Source organism: Erinaceus europaeus, chromosome 2 (genome assembly GCF_950295315.1).
Source record: "Erinaceus europaeus chromosome 2, mEriEur2.1, whole genome shotgun sequence".
Classification (NCBI taxonomy): Eukaryota; Metazoa; Chordata; class Mammalia; order Eulipotyphla; family Erinaceidae; genus Erinaceus; species Erinaceus europaeus.
Window position 1 is genome coordinate 182505968 of NC_080163.1, and position 18877 is coordinate 182524844.

The following is an 18877-nucleotide window of genomic DNA, read 5'->3' on the forward strand; positions in this document are numbered from 1 at the left end:
AGAAATTTATAAAAGTTGACATTAGGGCATGGTCTTCTGGTGGTGTGACATATAAGTTGATCTCTCTGTCTCTTAAGGCCATCGTGTTCCCCAGTATGTGTGTTCTCACCTTTCCTGAATAAAAGTTAAAAATTCCTGAAAGTCGGGAGTCAGGCGGTAGTGCAGCAGGTTAAGCGCAGGTGGCTCAAATGCAAGGACCGGCGTAAGGATCCTGGTTCGAGCCCCCGGCTCCCCACCTGCAGGGGAGTTGCTTCACAGGCGGTGTAGCAAGTCTGCAGGTGTCTCTCTTTCTCTCCCCCTCTCTGTCTTCTCCTCCTCTCTCCATTTCTCTCTCTCCTATCCAACAACGACATCAATAACAACAACAATAATAACTACAACAATAAAACAGCAAGGGCAATAAATGGGAATAAATAAGTAAATATTAAAAAAAAAAAAAAAAGACAACAAGGACAACAAAAGGAAAAAAAAAATCCTGAAAGTCGGGAGTCGGACTTAGCACAGCGGGTTAAGCGCAGGTGGTGCAAAGTGCAAGGACCCGCATAAGGATCCTGGTCGACCCCCCCCCCCCCCCCCCCCCCCGGCTCCCCACCTACAGGGGAGTCGCTTCACAAGCGGTGAAGCAGGTCTATCTTTCTCTTCCTCTCTCTGTCTTCCCCCTCCTTTCTCCATTTCTCTCTGTCCTAAAAAATAAATTAAATAAATTAAATGTCTATCTTTCTCTCCCCCCTTTGTCTTCCCCTCCTCTCTCCATTTCTCTCTGTCCTAACAACAATGACATCAATAACAACAATAAGAAGAACTACAACACAATAAAAAAACAAGGGCAACAAAAAGGGAAAATAAATATATAAATATTAAAAAAAATTTAATTCCTGAAAGTCATGCTTTGTCCTCAATTATTTGCTGAGTTTTAAGTATGATGAACCTACAATCATGGAGGACAGCCATTTCAACCCCTTTCCCCCATTCACTCCCTTGCCTGATTTTGACAGTTAATGGACAAGTACAACAGCTCTGACGGGGAAGGTCATGCTGGTCAGAGTCTCAGAATCCTCCACCAAATACACCACTAAGAGTAGGGTGGCCATCAGGTGGGGAAGATTCCAGAATAGGGAATAAAGGGGAGGGCAGGGGAATAGCACATGCTTATGCAAAAAGACTTTCAAGCCTGAGGCTCCAAGGTTCCAGTTTCAATCCCCCATACCACCATAAAAAGAAAAGTTGAGCTGTAAAAACAAACAATAAATAAATACATTTTAAAAATAGAATGAGAATGAAGGAGAGAGAAAATGAGTATCAGTTGGAACTACAAGAAGTGGGTTCGACAGTTAAACACAGTAACCTTCCTCTTGTGTTTCCAAAGGCAGAGGTATACCAGAAGGCCAGCCAAGCCGCTCCCTGAATACACATGCAGGTATGAGCAAAAGATGAATTATATTGGATGCTGTTGCTAAACCACCCAGACCTCCTTGGGTACTGCTTCTGGGGGTGCTGCCCACAGAAACCCTTCATCCATCAGCTCCTTTTAGAGCCTGTCTCAGGTAAAGACGATGACCATGTCCCCACAGACAATGAAACATCCAGCAGTCGAGATGGCGTCACAGAGGCCAAGCATTCCTGGCCAATGGGGGACAACTTGGTGCTCTGAGTATTATCCCTTGAGACAGCTGGTGAAGCTGCTCAATTCTTTCCTCTGCTCACTCTTTCCTGGCTCTCTCTTTCACAAATGCTCATACAGAAAGCACTACCTCACAGAGATTTTGTTTCACATTTTGGCTGCTATGGGGAGAATGGGTTGTAAGAGTGAGACTGATGACATTAAGGTCAGAGGATGCTTCTGGATGAGCTGTGACCCAATAACCAGGTAGCCAGGCCAGTATGGCAATGGAAAAGACATGGGCGGGGCTGGGAATGTAGCTGGGGAGGACAAGGAGAAGAGGGTCAGGAAGGAGGTGACACCTGGATGCCATCCACACAACTGAGTAGGGTGAGATGGGGACACTGGGAGGAGGCTGCATTTGCAGGGGAAAGAACTTGGGTCTGAGCCAGAAGATCGATCTTCTGAGACATCCCAGAGGAGGCATCTGAAGGCAGTGTGGCCAGCAGGTTATCTGAGATGTAAATCTGTGAGTCCCTGGCAGAGGGAACTGTGGGAGCATATTGGGGGAGAGGAGAGGAAGGGAAGCGAAAGGGAGGCGGGGAGGAGAGGGGAGGAGAGGGGAGAAGTAGAAGAGGGCAGAAAGGGGAGGAAGTTAGAGAAGAAAGGAGAGATGAAGGAGGGAAGAGAAGGAAAGGGATGAAAGAGGAAGGTAAAGTGGGGGAGGGAAGGAAATAGAAGAGGGGGTGGGAGGGAAAAAGAGGGAATGGTGGAAGGAAGAGAAAGGGGTGGGAGGGAAGGAGAAGGGAGGGGAGAAGAAGTGAAGAGAGGAGGGGGGCAGGAAGGGAGGGAGAGAAGGAAAGGAAGAGGAGTCCCAGGACCAGTCAGAGAGTGAACTGAGACAGCAAGTCAACCCTGAAAGCCATGGTCTGGACCGAGTGTGTGTGTGTGTGTGTGTGTGTGTGTGTGTGTGTGTGTGTGTGTGTGTAGGGCTGGGTGATCAAAAACTGGTGTGAATTTCTGTTCTACAGATGTCAAGTGCCACAGTCAGTATAGAGGAGTCTCATGGCCTAAACTGCTCTCTCTAAAATCTCAAAGACCTAATAAGAACAAAGTCTATTTCTCCCTCTCTCCCTCACTATCCAAGTCCATTCCAGGCTTGGTGAGGGTCCTCAGGGACCAGAGTGATGGAAGAGACTCCTGTGAGCCAGCTTCCAGGACTTTCATGCCTGAGGCACCAAAAGTCCCAGGTTCAATGCCCAGCACCACTATAAGCCAGAGTTGAATGGTGCTCTGACAAATACATACATATATGAAGAGAGAGTTATGTTGATACATATATATCAATGCAAGGACTCTGGGGACGGAGGGGGAGGGTGGAGGTGAAGAAAACCCTGGGGTTCTAGGGTTCTAGTGCATGATTATGGAAAAGAACCTATGTTGTGGGGGTCGGGTGGTAGCGCAGCGGGTAAAGTACCCATGGCGCAAAGCGCAAGGACCAGCTTAAAGATCCCAGGTTGAGTCCCCAGCTCCCCACCTGCAGGGGAGTCGCTTCATAAGCAGGTCTGCAGGTGTCTATCTTTCTCTTCCCCCTCTGTCTTCCCATCCTCTCTCCATTTCTCTGTCCTATCCAACAACAATGACAGCAATGACAACAATAACAATCACAACAACAAGAATAAAACAAGGACAACAAAAGGGAAAAAATAGCCTCCAGGAGCAGTGGATTCATGATGCAGGCACCAAGCCCCAGCAATAACCCTGGAGACAAAAAAAGAAAAAAATAGGAAGAACCTAAGTTGTGTGTGAGAGTGTTCTGCAGAGAACATTCACAGTGTGATGAGAAATTGTACCCATGTATCAACTGCACTGTAAACCATTAACCACCACCACCCCCCATTAAAAATGAAAATAAAGGGAATAATGGGGCCAGGAAGTGGTATCTACCTAGTTAACTGCACATGTTACCATGTGCAAAGATACAGTTTCAAGCCTCTTATGCCCAATTTCCACCTATGGGGGGGAGGAACTTCACAAATGGTGGAGCAGGGCTGAAGGCATCTATCTCTCTGTCTCTGTGTCTCTCTCTCCCTCTCTTTCACTCTCTCTCCCCCTCTCAATTTCTCTCTGTTCTATCAAATTAAATAAAGTTTAAAAATCTTTAAAAAAATAATTTTGGGAGTCGGGCTGTAGCACAGCGGGTTAAGCGCAGGTGGCACAAAGCACAAGGACCGGCATAAGGATCCCGGTTCGAACCCCGGCTCCCCACCTGCAGGGGAGTCGCTTCACAGGCGGTGAAGCAGGTCTGCAGGTGTCTATCTTTCTTTCTTTCCCCCTCTCTGTCTTCCCCTCCTCTCTCCATTTCTCTCTGTCCTATCCAACAACGACAACAACAATAATAACTACAACAATAAAACAACAAGGGAAACAAAAGGGAATAAATAAATAAAATAAATATTTAAAAAATAAATAAATAAATAATTTAAAAAATGCATGGGAATGCTCACACAGAGATAAAGACAAAGATATAGTGTGGAACAACCAGCTTTTGCTGTGTAACAATGAAGCAGGGAATCTCTTTTGTACTTTTTTTTAAACTTTATTTTATTTGATAGGACAGAGAGAAATTGAAAGGGAAAGGGAATAGAAAGGGGGGGAGAGAGAGAGAGAGAGAGAGAGACCCATAGCACTGCTTCACCACTCATGAAGACTTTCCCCCACCCAAATGGGAACTGGGGGCTTGAACCCAGGTTCTTATATGTGGTAACACATGCTCTTAACCAGGTTCTCACCCCCTATTTTTATTAGATAGGACAAAGAGAAGTTGAGGTAGGAGGGGGAGATAGAGGAGAGAGGCAGAGAGACACCTGCAGCCCTGCTTCACGGCTTATGAGCCATGGCCCTGCAGGTGGAGAGCCTGGGCCTCAAACCAGGTCCTTGAGATTCATTTTATGTGTGCTTCACCCATTGCACCACCACTCAATCCCCTCTTTTTACTTTTTATTATGCAAATGTCTTTATTCATTTATACCAGAGCACTGCTCAGCTCTGGCTCATGGTGGTGCCTGGGATTGAAACTGGGATCTTTGGCACCTCAGGCATGAAAATCTGTTACATAAGCCGTTAAGCTATCTCCGTGGTCCAACACTGAACATTTCCTTCTCGTGGGCCTGAGGTGTCTGGTGCAGCCTCACTATGTATCTGAGTGTGGGGCTCACTCATCCTGGAGGGTCAGCAGCCAGGGGGACATTGTTCCTAACCTCAGTGACTCTAAAGTCAGTGCCTAGGCTGCATCTACTAGCTCCCTTTGGTGATACCACATATTGGGAAGGGGAGAAGTCTCTGTCTGTCTGTGTCTCTCTCTCTCTCTCTCTCTCTCACACACACACACACACACACACACACACACACAGCTCTGAGGATTGAACCTAGGACCTTTGGTGCCTCAGGCTTGAAAGTCCTTTTGCAAAGCCATTACACTGTCTCCAAAACCTGAGAAGTAGTGTGTCCCGCCAAGTGTGACACTGTGGCAATGACACAGCTACTACAGCACAGGGGGAACATGGGAATCAGCAATATAACCCAGCATGCTTCAAACTGAGATTCCCCAGGAGGTAGAAAATGAGATTGCCTGGGGGGGGGGGGCTGCAAATTGTGGGGACCAATTTATGACTAATCTTAATGACACTTTTTAAATGTCTTTTCATATTCCCTCTGTAGTCACACACACACACACACACACACACACACACACACACACGACCTCAATTCTCTCTTCTTCCAATCAAAGCCCAAACAATGCTGTTGTTTGTTTGTTTTGTTTTGTTTTTTAGGTCATTTACCTGGAAGACAGGTTGGTGGTCTGGAAAAACCAATTCTCTTTCAGATCATGACCTCAGACCAAAAGCTAAAGTGAATTCTAACAGAATAAGGGATCTAAATGTCAAAATAAAGCTGTGAACATTCAGAGGGGGCTAATGTTTTGAAATCTATCAAGATGCTTTTTTTCTTTTTGCATTTCCTTGGGTGACCTTGCAGCTCTTTGGCTGGAGGCTAACATGGCCTAGAGGTAGAGAGGGATGGGAGGAGGGAGAGAAGGCTAGGAAAGGAGCCAGGGGAGGGGAGAGGAAGAATGGGAGGAGGAAGATGGAGATAGGGAGGAGAGAGGAACATAGGAGAAGGCAGAAGGAAGGGTACAAGATGGGGGGGGAGGGAGGCATCAAAGAGATAGTTCACTGGGTAAGACACCTGTTTTTCCATGGGCAAGACCCAGGTTTGAACCTTAGTACCACTTCCCCTTTCAGAGGAAAAAGATCTAGTGTTCTCCGGACTGTCTTCTGTGTAGTCCTATACACACATGTTTGCAAACACATGCAGGCACACACTCAAAGGTACATCAGCATCTGCATAGCCCCATAGAGCCACAGGCATTACACACATTGGTGCACACAAGCACACAGGCAGAACTGCATTGCAGACTTGCACATACAAGTGACAGGAATAGAGATATGCAACACACACACACACATTGAGACCATAGTTACAAAGATATCTGTATCACAGAAATGCACCCACAGGAAGCCGGCTGGTGGCACACCTCTTTGAGTGCACATATTAAAATGTGCAAGGTTGGGAGTCGGGCGTAGCTCAGCGGGTTAAGCGCAGGTGGCGCAAAGCACAAAGATCGGCATAAGGATCCCGGTTCCGAGCCCCCGGCTCCCCACCTGCAGGGGAGTTGCTTCACAGGTGGTGAAGCAGGTCTGCAGGTGTCTGTCTTTCTCTCCCCCTCTTTGTCTTCCCCTCCTCTCTCCATTTCTCTCTGTCCTATCCAACAACAATGACAGCAATAACAACAACAACGATAAACAACAAGGGCAACAAAAGGGAAAATAAATAAATAAATAAATGTAAAAAATTTTTTTAAAAATGTGCAAGGTTGTAAAAAAAAAACTTACCTAATAAACAATTACAGTCCTGTCTGCTTAAAGGTGTTCTGTTTTCTGAATGCATTGTCAAATTATGATTGTTTGTAAAAAAAAAAAAAAAAAAACTTACCTAATAAAATGTGCAAGGACCCAGGTTCGAGTCCCCAGTTCCCACCCGAAGGGGGAAAGCTTTGCAAGTGGTGAAGCAATGCTGCAGGTGTCTCTCTGTCTCTCTCCCTGTCTGTCTCCCCCTTCCCTCTTGATTTCTGGCTGTGCCACCAAATAAATAAATAAATAAATATTTTTAAAAAAAATTTAAAAAATAATAAATGTACCCATACCAACTTTTTTCTTCTTTAAAAAATTTTTTATCAAAAAAAAAAAAAAAAAAAAAAAGCAAGGACCCAGATTCAAGCTTCCATTCCCCACCTCAAGGTTAGATGCTTCAGGAACAGGGAAACAGGTCTATAGGCATCTCTCTCTCTCTTTCCTTCTCCTCTCGCCTCTCTCCCCTCTCAATTTCTCTCTCTCCTGTCAAATAAAATAGGAAGGGAAAGGAAAAAGTAGCCACCAGGAATGGTGGATTTGTAGCAATATCCCTAGTGGCAATAACATTTTTTGTATATTTACTTATATTTTATTTATTTATTACTATTTTACTTATTTATTAAGGCGAGAGAATGAGCACCATGTATTACTCTGGTACATGCACTACCAGGGATGAACCTCTCGATACCTCATACTTGAGAGTCAGCACTCTATCTACGGCACCACCTCCTGATCAGAAGATTATATTTATTTTTTTGTTGAGAGAGAAAGAGAACCAGAGTATCACACGGGTATATATGCTGCTGGGGATCAAACTTGGAACCCTATGATTCAGTATCCAATGTTTTATCCACTGCCCCACCTCCCAGACCACCTATACCAATTTTTCAACAGTGACAGCTAACTCACCAGTCCCCAGCCTCCCCCCAAGTCATGTATTTGAAAGAACAGATTACAGTATATCAGACATTCATCTCCCTCCAGCCCAGACTGAACAAATATTAGCAGATGATACAGACTAGCTTAAATTCCTTTCTTCTTCCCCCTCAACTTCTACTTAGACATCATGGTATATTTACATACTTATGGAAACACATAAGTGTATTCATAAACAAAACCTACCTATGTTTCAAGCATTTTATTTTATTTTATTTTATTTTATTTTATTTTCCTCCAGGGTTATTGCTGCCTGCACCATGAATCCACCGCTCCTGGAGGCCATTTTTCCCCCTTTTTGTTGCCCTAGTTGCGGTTATTATTGCCATTGTTGACGTTGCTTTGTTGTTGGATAGGACAGAGAGAAATGGAGAGAGGAGGGGAAGACAGAGAGAGAGGGGGAGAGAAAGATAGACATCTGCAGACCTGCTTCACCGCCCGTGAAGCGACTCCCCTGCAGGTGGGGAGCCGGGGGCTCGAACCGGGATCCTTACGCCGGTCCCTGCGCTTTGCGCCACGTGCGCTTAACCCACTGCGCCTCCGCCCGACCCCCGCATTTTATTTTTTATGAGAGAGAGAGAGATACACGTCTGGTTTCTAGTAATGCTGGAGGTTGAACCTGGGACTTCAGAGCCTCAGGCCTGAAAGCCTTTTGTATAACATTATGCTTTCTCCTCATCTCTCAAATTTATGATGAAGTGGGAGATTGAACCTGGGACTTTGGAGCCTCAGACAAGAGAGTCTCTTTGTATAACCATTATGCTATCTACCCACTGCCCCACCCCTCAAACTTCTTTTAAAGGTATATTTATTTATGAGAGAGGGAGAGAAAGTGAACCAGGGATTGAACTTGGGGCATCATGCTTGCAAGTCCAGGGCTCTATCTACTGTGCTACTGCCCAGGATGCTGTATCAAACTCTTAAATAAGTGGCATTGAGTATATTTTGTTATGCCACTTTTTAAAAATTGTATTTATTTGATAGAGACAAAAAAAATGAGAGGGAATGGGAAGTTAGGAAAAAAGAAAGACACCTGTCACACAGCTTCACTACTTGCAAAGCTTTCCCACTGGGACTTGGGGCTTGAACCTGCTTCCTTGTGCATTGCAACATGTGAGCTCAACAAGGTGCAGTACCCCCTAACTTTTGCTTCTTTTTATCTTTCTATCTATCTATCTATCTATCTATCTTTCTTTCTTTCTTTCTTCTTTTTTTTTTTTTTTTATCAGAGTACACTGTTCAGCTCTAGTTTATGGTGGTGCAGGGACTGAACCTGGGACTTTGGAGCCTCAGACATAAGAGTCTCTTTGCATATCCATTATGCTATCTACCCCTACACCCCCACTTGCTTTTCATTTCTATTGCTATTTCTTTTCCTTTCTTTTTTTTCTCTCTTTCTAAGATTTATTCATTAGAGAACTAGAGTATCATTCTGGTACGTGCAATGCTAGGACTGAATCCAGGACCTCAGACTTGAGATTCATATATATATATTTTTTTTTTCCCCTTTTGTTGCCCTTGTTTTTTATTGTTGAAGTTATTGATGTTGTCGTTGTTGGATAGGACAGAGAGAAATGGAGAGAGGAGGGGAAAGCAGAGACGGGGGAGAGAAAGATAGACACCTGCAGACTTGCTTCACTGCCTGTGAAGCGACTCCCCTGCAGATGGGGGGGGGGCTTGAACCGGGATCCTTACGCTGGTCCTTGTGCTTCGCACCAGGGGCACTTAACCCATCGCACTGCCACCCGACTCCCTGGAGATTCCAATGTTTTGCGGGGCGTGGTGGCTAGCCGCGCCTGTAATCCCAGCTACTTGGGAGGCTGAGGCTGAAGGATTGCTTGAGCCCAGGAGTTCTGGGCTGCAGTGCGCTATGCGATCTGGTGTCCACACTAAAAGTTCGGCATCAATATGGTGACCCCCCGGGAGGGGGGGGCACCAGGTTGCCTAAGGAGGGGTGAACAGGCCCAGGTCGGAGATTCCAATGTTTTTTTTTGTTGTTGTTTTCCCCTGCCATCCTTGATTCCAATGTTTTACCCACAGTGCCAGCTCTTGGGCTGCCATGTCATCTGTGTTTCTCACACCACTGGGCTTGGAGCCCCTCCCCTGCGGCTCTTCTGTACAATATATACTCAGGAGCCCAAAGCACCTCTCCTGAGGAGATGGCATCTTTGACACACTGGTTTCTGGCCTCTGTGGTGTCAAAGTTTAGAAGCAACGCCTCCCACTCCTGTTAGGCTGTTCTTGGAAGAGGACATTCATTCTTTGGGTGGGTGAAGTCCCTTCTGCTCCTCCAGTCTGCCTTTATGCCCCTTGATTGACCCCACCCACCCCCTAAGCACGACCCCCCCCCCCCACCCAGAGCTGCACACATGTGTTTTCATCACTCTAGGCCACTTTGTCATTCAGATAGATAGAGGGAGAGTGGTCTGGGAGGTGGCACAGCAGATAAAACACTGGACTCTCAAGCATGAGGCCCTGCATTTCAATCCCCAGCAGTACATGTAGCAGAGTGATGTCTGGATCTTTCTTCTCCTATCTGTCTCGTTAATAAAAACATAAAATCTTTTAAAAGAGAGAGAGAGACCATGGCATTGGAACTTCCTTTCAAATACTTTAAAAATAGATAGTAAAGAGTTTTGTGGCTCAAAAAATGAAAAGAATCTACCAGCAGATCTGCCATGCCCTCTGGGGCCCCTCCTTTGCCTCCAGGGCCTCCACCTGTGTTCCCTTGCAGCCCCAGTGGCCTGAGGACACAGCAGCCTGGGGACACTTCCTAGCCCCACCCCAAGGCCAGGCCCAAAGCAAGCATGCCATTTCACTGAAGTCTTGAGGGTTTTATCTTTAAATGTTGGACAACTTTCCCCTTCTCAGTTTAGGAAGAGTCCATCTTCATATGTAATCTGGGGGCATCCAAGAGGTTTTAACACCATGTCTTTTGAAGTCAGGAGTTACCTCAAGGGGAAGGGCATTCATGAGTGCCTCCTATTGGTGAATCAGGGAGAAATGTGACCAGAGTCTGACCAGAGAGGTTTTTGGAAGATCAGCAGGAAAAGGACCATAACCATCAACACCTCAGGAGTCCAGATATTGGGCTAAGTCCTATCCTTAGCATTTGCTGTCACAGTGAATCCTTCCAGTAGCCACATAAACTCGGTACAGTTACTACTGAGATACAAGATACTGAGAGTTCTTCCCTGCAGAGAGGCTGGCGGAGGCCCTCCCAGCAGTGCCTCAGGGCCTGGGGGAGGAGTCTGATCCCTGGTTCCCTATAAACAACCAGACACAATAGGGATACTTGAGTCAGCCCCAAGCTGGATTCAGACTCCCAAGTTCAAGCTGTGCCCCACCAGATAGACTCAAGGAAAAGGAATCACTTGTGACAAGGAAGAGAGAGGGTCAAGTGCACCAGGCTTTGACATGAGGAAGGAGGCCTGTCACAGGCAAGATTCTGACCATTGGTCAATGACTGCTCCCTCGGACCCCTGCAAATGCATCTGACCTCAGTGGTCACTGGGAGACAAGTATGATAGTCAGACAGATTTTGTTTGTTTGTTTGTTTGTTTGTGAGAAAGAAAGCCGGATATCACTCTGGTGATATCTTGCTGAGAAGCAAACTCAGGACCTCATGCTTAAAAGTCCAATGCTTTATCCACACTGTGCCACTTCCTGGGCCTCAGCACAGCACAGGGAGTCACTAAGGTGCAGGGCTCAGTTCTTCCAGGAGTTCAGACTGGGCTTTTGTTGATCAAGAGCTGGAGGACCCAAGAAAGGGTATCACTCACTGGCTCCCAGTTTTGTCTTTCTGGAAATCTGTTTGGTGTTGCATTTCTTGAATGTCAGGGGCCAGGAAGGAGTGGAGATCCGTCTTCCTGCTGAGTCCCATTGTGTCCGGTTGTTGACAGGGAACTAGGGACCCGCCTCCTCCCCCAGACCCTGAGGCACTGCTGGGAGGGCCTCCGCCAGCCTCTCTGCAGAGAACAGGAACCTGGGGGAGTGTGCGTGTGAGGGGACGCGTAGGGTTGTGAACCTGGTCACTTGTGTGGATGATGCCCCACTCCACCTGCTCACCTCCAAGTTCAGGTCTAGTGTCTCTTGGAACCAGCTCAAGTTCCCTCTAAGAGAAGTTTATTATTATTATTATTATTATTTTCCATAAACAGGACTTCACTGCTCTGGGTCTATCATTTTAGATAGATAGACAGCGACCAAGGTCAGAAACCACAGCACCCAAGTTTCTCCAGTGCCATGAGGGCTGGGCTTGAACCTTTGCTTGCATGGCCAAGAACCTCCCAGGTGAACTAACTTGCTAGCCAGTATATTATTTTCTTACTTATTTGTTTATTTACTTTTGCTACCAGTGTTACTTTTGGGACTCAATACCTACATTGTTTCACCATTCCTGGTGGCCTTCCACCCCTCCCTCCTTTCTTCCTTGCTTTCCTTTCTTTTTTATAAGAGGGAAAGGGGGGGGGGGGAGAGGAGGAGAAGGAGGAGCAGAGAGGAGAGGAAAGAGGGGCCCAGTGGTGGCACACCTAGCTGAGTGCATATCACCATGGGCAAGGACTCAGGAAGCTTCACAACTGGTGAAGCAGTGCTACAGATATGTCTCTTGCTCCCTCCCTCTCTATTTCCCTTTTCCCTCTCACTTTCTCTCTGTCTCTAGCCAATAAAAAGAAATTATATACATACACATATGTGCCTATGTTTAATAAAAACTTATTAGCGGGAGACAAAAGAAATGCTTGGAGCCCAGCTCCACTGCTCCTGGGACCATGGGGTTCACCCAGGTAATGTGCACTCTACCAAGTGAGCCACTACTCAGTCCATTCTTTTTTTTCTCTCAAATATTTAAACTTTTATTTCAAAACAGTGAGGTGGATAGTGTGAGGAAACAGATTTAACATGCAAAATAGCTCATACAAAAAAGACAGGAGGGCCATGGAGAAGAACAGCTATTATTGTTATTTTGTTGTTGTTTGTGGACTTGGGGCCTCTCACCAATCCACTGGTTCAAATAGAGATACATACAGGAAGAGATACAGAGACTTTTTGCATGTTCCCTGTGGTGTTGAGGCATGAACTTGGGCTACAGGCCTAGCAAGGAAGACACCCTGCCAGTGAGCTAGCTCTCAGCCCTCTCTTGCCAGTTCATGGTTCCAGTCAACAACTGTCCACTTTTGAGGACTCGGGTCCCAGACACAAAACCCATCCTATCCTCCTCCCAGGCAGAGCCAGACTGTCAGGACTCACTTTCCTCCCCCAGACCCAGGGTGGTGGTGGGTCTAGCCCCACCCACCCAGGGCACTCCAGGATAAACTCCACTAGCTTGAGGCAATCAACCCTTTTCCCCTTCAGGGAGTGGCCTGAAGGTTGGGCTGTGACTCACTTGGGGCCAAAGGGCTGTGACCAACAGACAGAGGGCCGCTAAGACCTCCTTGCTCTCTGTGGGAAGACCGTCCTTCTCTCTGTAGGATCTAGATGGGTGGGAAGGGGTGAGCTGCATTCATCTTGAGACCAGAGTAGAACTGGATTGAGCCTGGGTGTCCAGCACTGCTGAGCTGAACCGGGGCTGTCTACCTGCCTGGGCTCAAGAAAGAGAGAGAGCAGCCTTCTGCATCCCGAAGCCATTCTGAGGTAAGTTCTGTTTTGTGTACTCAGGTTCACAATTTAGCCTTTTAGAATCTGCCAAGGGTGTTGAAGCTGAGTGTTTTCCCTCTCCTCTCAGGGTTTGTGTGTGTGTGTGTGGGGGGGTGTGTTTTTAATTTTTTTTTCTGAGAAAGAGAGAGAGAGAGAGAGAAGGAGAGCGCACACATTGCTGAGCTCTAGCTTAAAGTAGCACCTATCCTTGAGTCTGAAACCTTGGAGCCTCAGGCATGGAAGTCTTTTGCATAACCGTTTCTTGCTGTCTCCTCAGCCCCCTCTTCATGTTTTTTTTTTTTTTTTCTGCTGGTCAGTTTTTGTTTTTGTTTTCCCCAATGTTATGTATGTATGAGAGAAAAACCAGAGCACCACTTGGGCACATGCAATGCCCAGGGTTGAAGCCAGGACCCCAAATCTGAGAGTTCAGTGCTTCACCCACTGGGTCATATCTTGAGCCACTTGAACGCTCTCTAGAGAACAGGTTCAAATGCAATTTGGGAGGAGGGTTCCTCTCCCCTCCCCCCCCATCTCCATTCCTATCGTGTTGATTTGGTTCTAAGCTGAGGGGGGCGGGGAGTGCAGGCAAAGGCAGAGAGGAGAGGCAGCCTATCCCCTGGGGAGACAGCCCCAAGCTTTCTCTTCCCTCTGGCCAGGAACCATAAGTGGAGCTCAGTCAGTGCTGGGAACTTGGCAGGGTTCAGCAAGAGTCAGCTAGTCTTGTTTGTTCTCTTCAAGGACAGGCAGGGGGCATCTGGCCCTGGTCCCCCTCAGGCAGGTTTGGCTTTCTCCTCCCCAGGGAGTGAGTCCCTGGCTGGTAGACAAGGATCCCCCAGGCTAGGGTGGGGGAGGGGGGGTCTTAACGGTCCCATGGTTCATCATGTCTCTGGAGTCCTCTGAGATCCAAGGCAGGAAGGAAGATAGTGGGAGGTGGGGTGGAGAGTGAGGATTTTGGGGGGGACACTAAGCCAGGTGGATAACAGACATCGGACTCAAAGCTGTCCTGATCAGGCACTACCACTGAGCTTTGAGGAGGGTCTGGAAGAGGAAGGGGGAGCGGCTGCCAGATTTGTCTCACACCTGGCACCCCCACTCCCACAGGGCAGCAGCTGTGTCTGTTGGTCTTTAATCTGCTGGCAGACCTGCCCCCAGAAAGCCAGTCTCAGCAGACTGAGAGCCCACAGCTCATTTGTACCTTCCTTGGTAAGGCCCTGGAGATAGAACCTGGGGTTTCGTTCATGCAAGTTCTGCAACTTACCACTGAAATATCTCCCTCAGTCCAAGGTCTTCATTTTAAAAGAGCAACAACAAAGTACACACTGGAAACATGTGGAGACTGGGTTTGTCAAAGGACCTGGATCCAGCAGGTGACTGTCACACATCAGGTCCATTTGTTATGTAAATTAATAAATTTATATATATTTCATATATAGTTACAAAATATAAATTACACATAATATATATCTATACATTTACATATAATTATATATAAATTAATTAATTTATATAGAGAGGGTGAAAGAGAGAGGGAGAGAGACAGAAAGAGAGAGACAGCTACAACACTTCTCCATGGCTCATAAAGCTTTTCCCCTGCAAGTGGGGGGTCAGGGACTTGAACCCATGTCTTCACATAGTATCATGTGTGCTTTACCAGGTGTGCCACCACTTGGCCCCAGTGAACTTGCTTTTTTTCCCAAGATTTAAACATATATATATATAATTTTTTTTTTTTGTGCCTCTAGGGTTATTGCTGGGGCTATGAATCCACCACTCCTGGTAGCCATTGTTTTCCATTTTATTGGATAGGACAGAGAGAAATTGAAAGGGGAGAAGGGGACATAAAGGGAGAAAGAAAGAGACCTGCTTTACCACTTGTGAAGCTTTCCCCCCTGCAGGTGGGGACCAAGGGCTTGAACCTAGGTCCTTGCACAGTACAATGTGTGCACTTAACCAGGTGTGCCACTGCCTGGCCCCCTAAATTTCATTTACTAATGAGAAAGGTGAGGAGGAAAAAGGGAAAGACAGTCAGAGCACCACTTTGGTACATGTGTCTCCAGGAATAAACCTTATGCTTGAAAGGTTGTCCACTAGACTACTCCTGGACCACAGCCTTGCTTTTTAAAAAGATGAACTTTAGGGGGCCAGGCAGTAGTGCCTAGGGTTAAGCACACATGGCACAAAGCACAAGGACCAGCATACCTGGTTCGAGCCCCTGGTTTCCCCACCTGCAGAGGTTCGCTTCACAGGCGATGAAGCAGGTCTGCAGGTGTCTTTCTTTCTCTCCCCGTCTTCCCCTCCTTTCTTGATTTCTCTCTGCCCTATCCAACAATAATGACAATATATATTTTTAAATATTTTATTTATTTATTCATGAGAAAGATAGGAGAGAGAAAGAACCAGACATCACTCTGGCACATGTGCTGCCGGGGATCGAACTTAGGACCTCATGCTTAAGAGTCCAAAGCCTTATCACTGCGCCACCTCTCAGACCACAACAATGACAACATATTAACAATACCAATAAATAACAATGATGAACAACAAGGACAACAAAAGGGGGGAAAAAAACAGCCTCCATGAGCAGTGGACTCATAGTGCAGGCACCAAGCCCCAGCAATATTCCTGAAGGCAACAAAAAAAGATGAACTTTAACGATTTCAGTGCTAGTCAAATTTTAATGGTAAAAGCAAGTCACATCTGATTAAATTCACACTTTTTTTTAAATCTCTTGAACCACAGTAATGAGACAAGAGGTAATAAGATATTTTAATGTGTTTATAGTACTAGTCACACATCATCAATAAAAAAGGGTTTTTTTTTTGTTATCTTTATTTACTGGATAGAGACAGCCAGAAATCGAGTGGGGAGGGGGAGATAGAGAGGGAGAGAGACAGAGAGATGCCTGCAGCCCTACTTCACCACTTGCAAAGCTTTCCCCCTGCAGGTGGGAACTGGGGGCTCGTACTCAGGTCCTTGCACACTGTAATGTGTGTGCTTAACCAGGTGCGCCACCACCTGAGCCCATTAAAAAAAAAAAAATTAAAGGCTTACCATTCTATTGTATAGTGGAGATCATTAAATATCTATCATGGCCTACACCCAAGTCTCAATGTAGAAGGCATTTAGCTCAGAACGCTTAAAACATCTGAGTATGAATCTGACCCAAACTTACTCTTCTTAATGACACATACGCATTTTGGTCTTTAATAAAAGGATCCAGGAATATGGAGCCTGAGTTCCCAGACTTATTAAGGAAACAAAGGTCCTTCAAATTGGCCAGCTTGTGCTTCCATTAAACTGTGCTTTTTTTTTTTTTTTAATGCCTGGTGTAAAGTGACACTCTCTGGGAAAAAAAATGAAGAAATGTAAAAACAAAATGGAACATCCTCTTTTCAGGGTCACCAGTACCACGGTGAGATTTGTCTCTTAAACAATGACACTTAGTATCTCTGTAGTTCCATGAATACTTTTGAAGTGTCATATTAAAACCAATCTCGTGGCCTTGAGGCAAAGAGAAGCAATTAGTCTTGGAGTTGTGAATAAATAAAAATCCATTTATACACCCGTCCTTGACATGTACCTTGCAAATCTTAGAAACTTCATCTAGTGGGAAAAGAAATGTTAAATCATGAATACCAATACTAATCACATTGCCATGTGGCTTCCTAAAATGGGTTAGTTTATACCAAGCTTTTAAGTACTGATGTGTATGTATATATTCATCCATAGTGAATACAAAACAAAGAGGTTGTAGCAGAGACCTAGGAGAGAGGGGGAGAGGAGCGAGGGGTGCTGGGAGCCACTAGGGCCTGTAATAAGTAGGTTTTTCACTAGGTCAGTATTTCCCCCAAGGGGAGCCTGACTTATCCCCCCTTCACCTGGCAAGGATGAAGTGTCCTTGAAGAGGTCTGGAGTACCCTTACATCCCTTCTTCTATTTGTGATCCCAACTATATTAATTTAATTTATTTCATTTACTTTTGGAGACATTTGAGACAGAGGGGAATTGAGAGGGAAGAGAGAGACGAGAGAGCAACACCTGTAGCACTGCTGCGCGGCTTGTGGAACTTCCCTCCTGCAGGTGGGGACCTGGGGCTTGAATCTGGGTCCTCGTGCATGGTAGCATATGCACTCTTCTAGTTGCACCACCACCCAGGAGCAAAAAAGATGTACTTACTAATGGCAGGGAACCAGATAATCACCTTGGCACCTACAATGCCAGGAATCAAACTCCAAACCTCATGCTTGCAAGTTGGAAGCTCTAGTCACTGCACTATCCCCCCAGGTCAATCCCAGCTAGTAATGGAAAGAAGGAAGGAAGGATAGATGGAAGGGGGAAAGGAAGTCAAAGTATTTGCATCCATTCCTTCATCCTCCTTTTAAAAATATATTTATGGGAGTCGGGCAGTAGAGCAGCTGGTTAAGCGCAGGTGGCACAAAGCACAAGGAACATGGTTCCAGCCCCCGGCTCCTTACCTGCAGGGGAGTCGCTTCACAGGCTGTGAAGCATGTTTGCAGGTGTCTTATCTTTCTCTCCCCCTCTCTGTCTTCCCCTCCTCTCTCCATTTTTCTTTGTCCTATCCACCAACAATGACATCAATAACAACAATAACTACAATAAAACAACAAGGGCAACAAAAGGGAATAAAAATATATATGTATATATATATATATATATTTGTTTATAGGTATTTGATAGAGAGAACCTGAGCATCACTGTGGCATATGGTGGCCAGAAATAGAACTCACGCTAATCCTTATGCTTAAGAGTCCAACGACTCCATATACTGCTCTACCTCCCTCCCTTGCCCGGTCCATTCCTTCCATGTCACTGAGCTGCATGTACATGGGAACTCCCCAAGTCTTGTGCAAAACCAATAGCCATGGGAGGTGCTGGACACCGAGCAGTGAATACTGCAGGCCTCGCCTGGTGGAGAGCAGAGCGATACTGTCTGGCAGGAGCTGGCAGCCAGAAATTCTAAGGGTGTGAGTGTTAGTGATGTGTGTGTGTGGTGTGTCAGTGGTGTGTGTCAGGTTGTGGGGCGCCAGGTGGGCAGCCTGTGGACTGTGCTGGAATCTCAGCACAGGCAGATCCCTGACCTACTTTCCAGGGCCCCTTTCAGTTCTCAGAGCAACCCCCAAAATCCATAAATTAAGGAAATTAACTGATATGGCCTGCGGCATCTTTGTAAGCTATTTAAATCTATAAATTTACAACATCTTCTGCATATATCAAGTAATTGAACTAACTGTAGGGATGCAACTCTAATGAGAAAATTTTCCCCTTTCTCTTGTCGTGCCAGTTCTCAAATAAATACATTAAAAAAAAAAAAAAGAAAGAAAGAAAGAAAGAAAGAAAGAAAGAAAGAAAGAAAGAAAGAAAGAAACCTTCCCCTTAGGAGAAAAGTTTGGGCAGATTCCCAGTGTAGAGAAGTTACAGAAGCGCGGCCCGGACATGCTTCCGACTCGCCATGGTCCCCTAATCCAGCCAGGCCTGGAGCCCCAGCGTCCTCCTCTCATCAGCCGCCCCACCCCCACCCCCCACACCAGCCAGGGACCGGTCCCGAGCGCCCCCACTTAGCGCAGCCACTAGAGGGCGCTCAGCTCCAGCTGGAGCTCGGGGTGGGGGCGCCCCCGCGCTGCTGGCGGCCTGAGAGCACCCACCCTGCAGCCTCAGCCCGGTCCAGGCCGAGGCGTCCCCCAAGTGAGGCGGGGGGTGCAGTGCAAGGCCG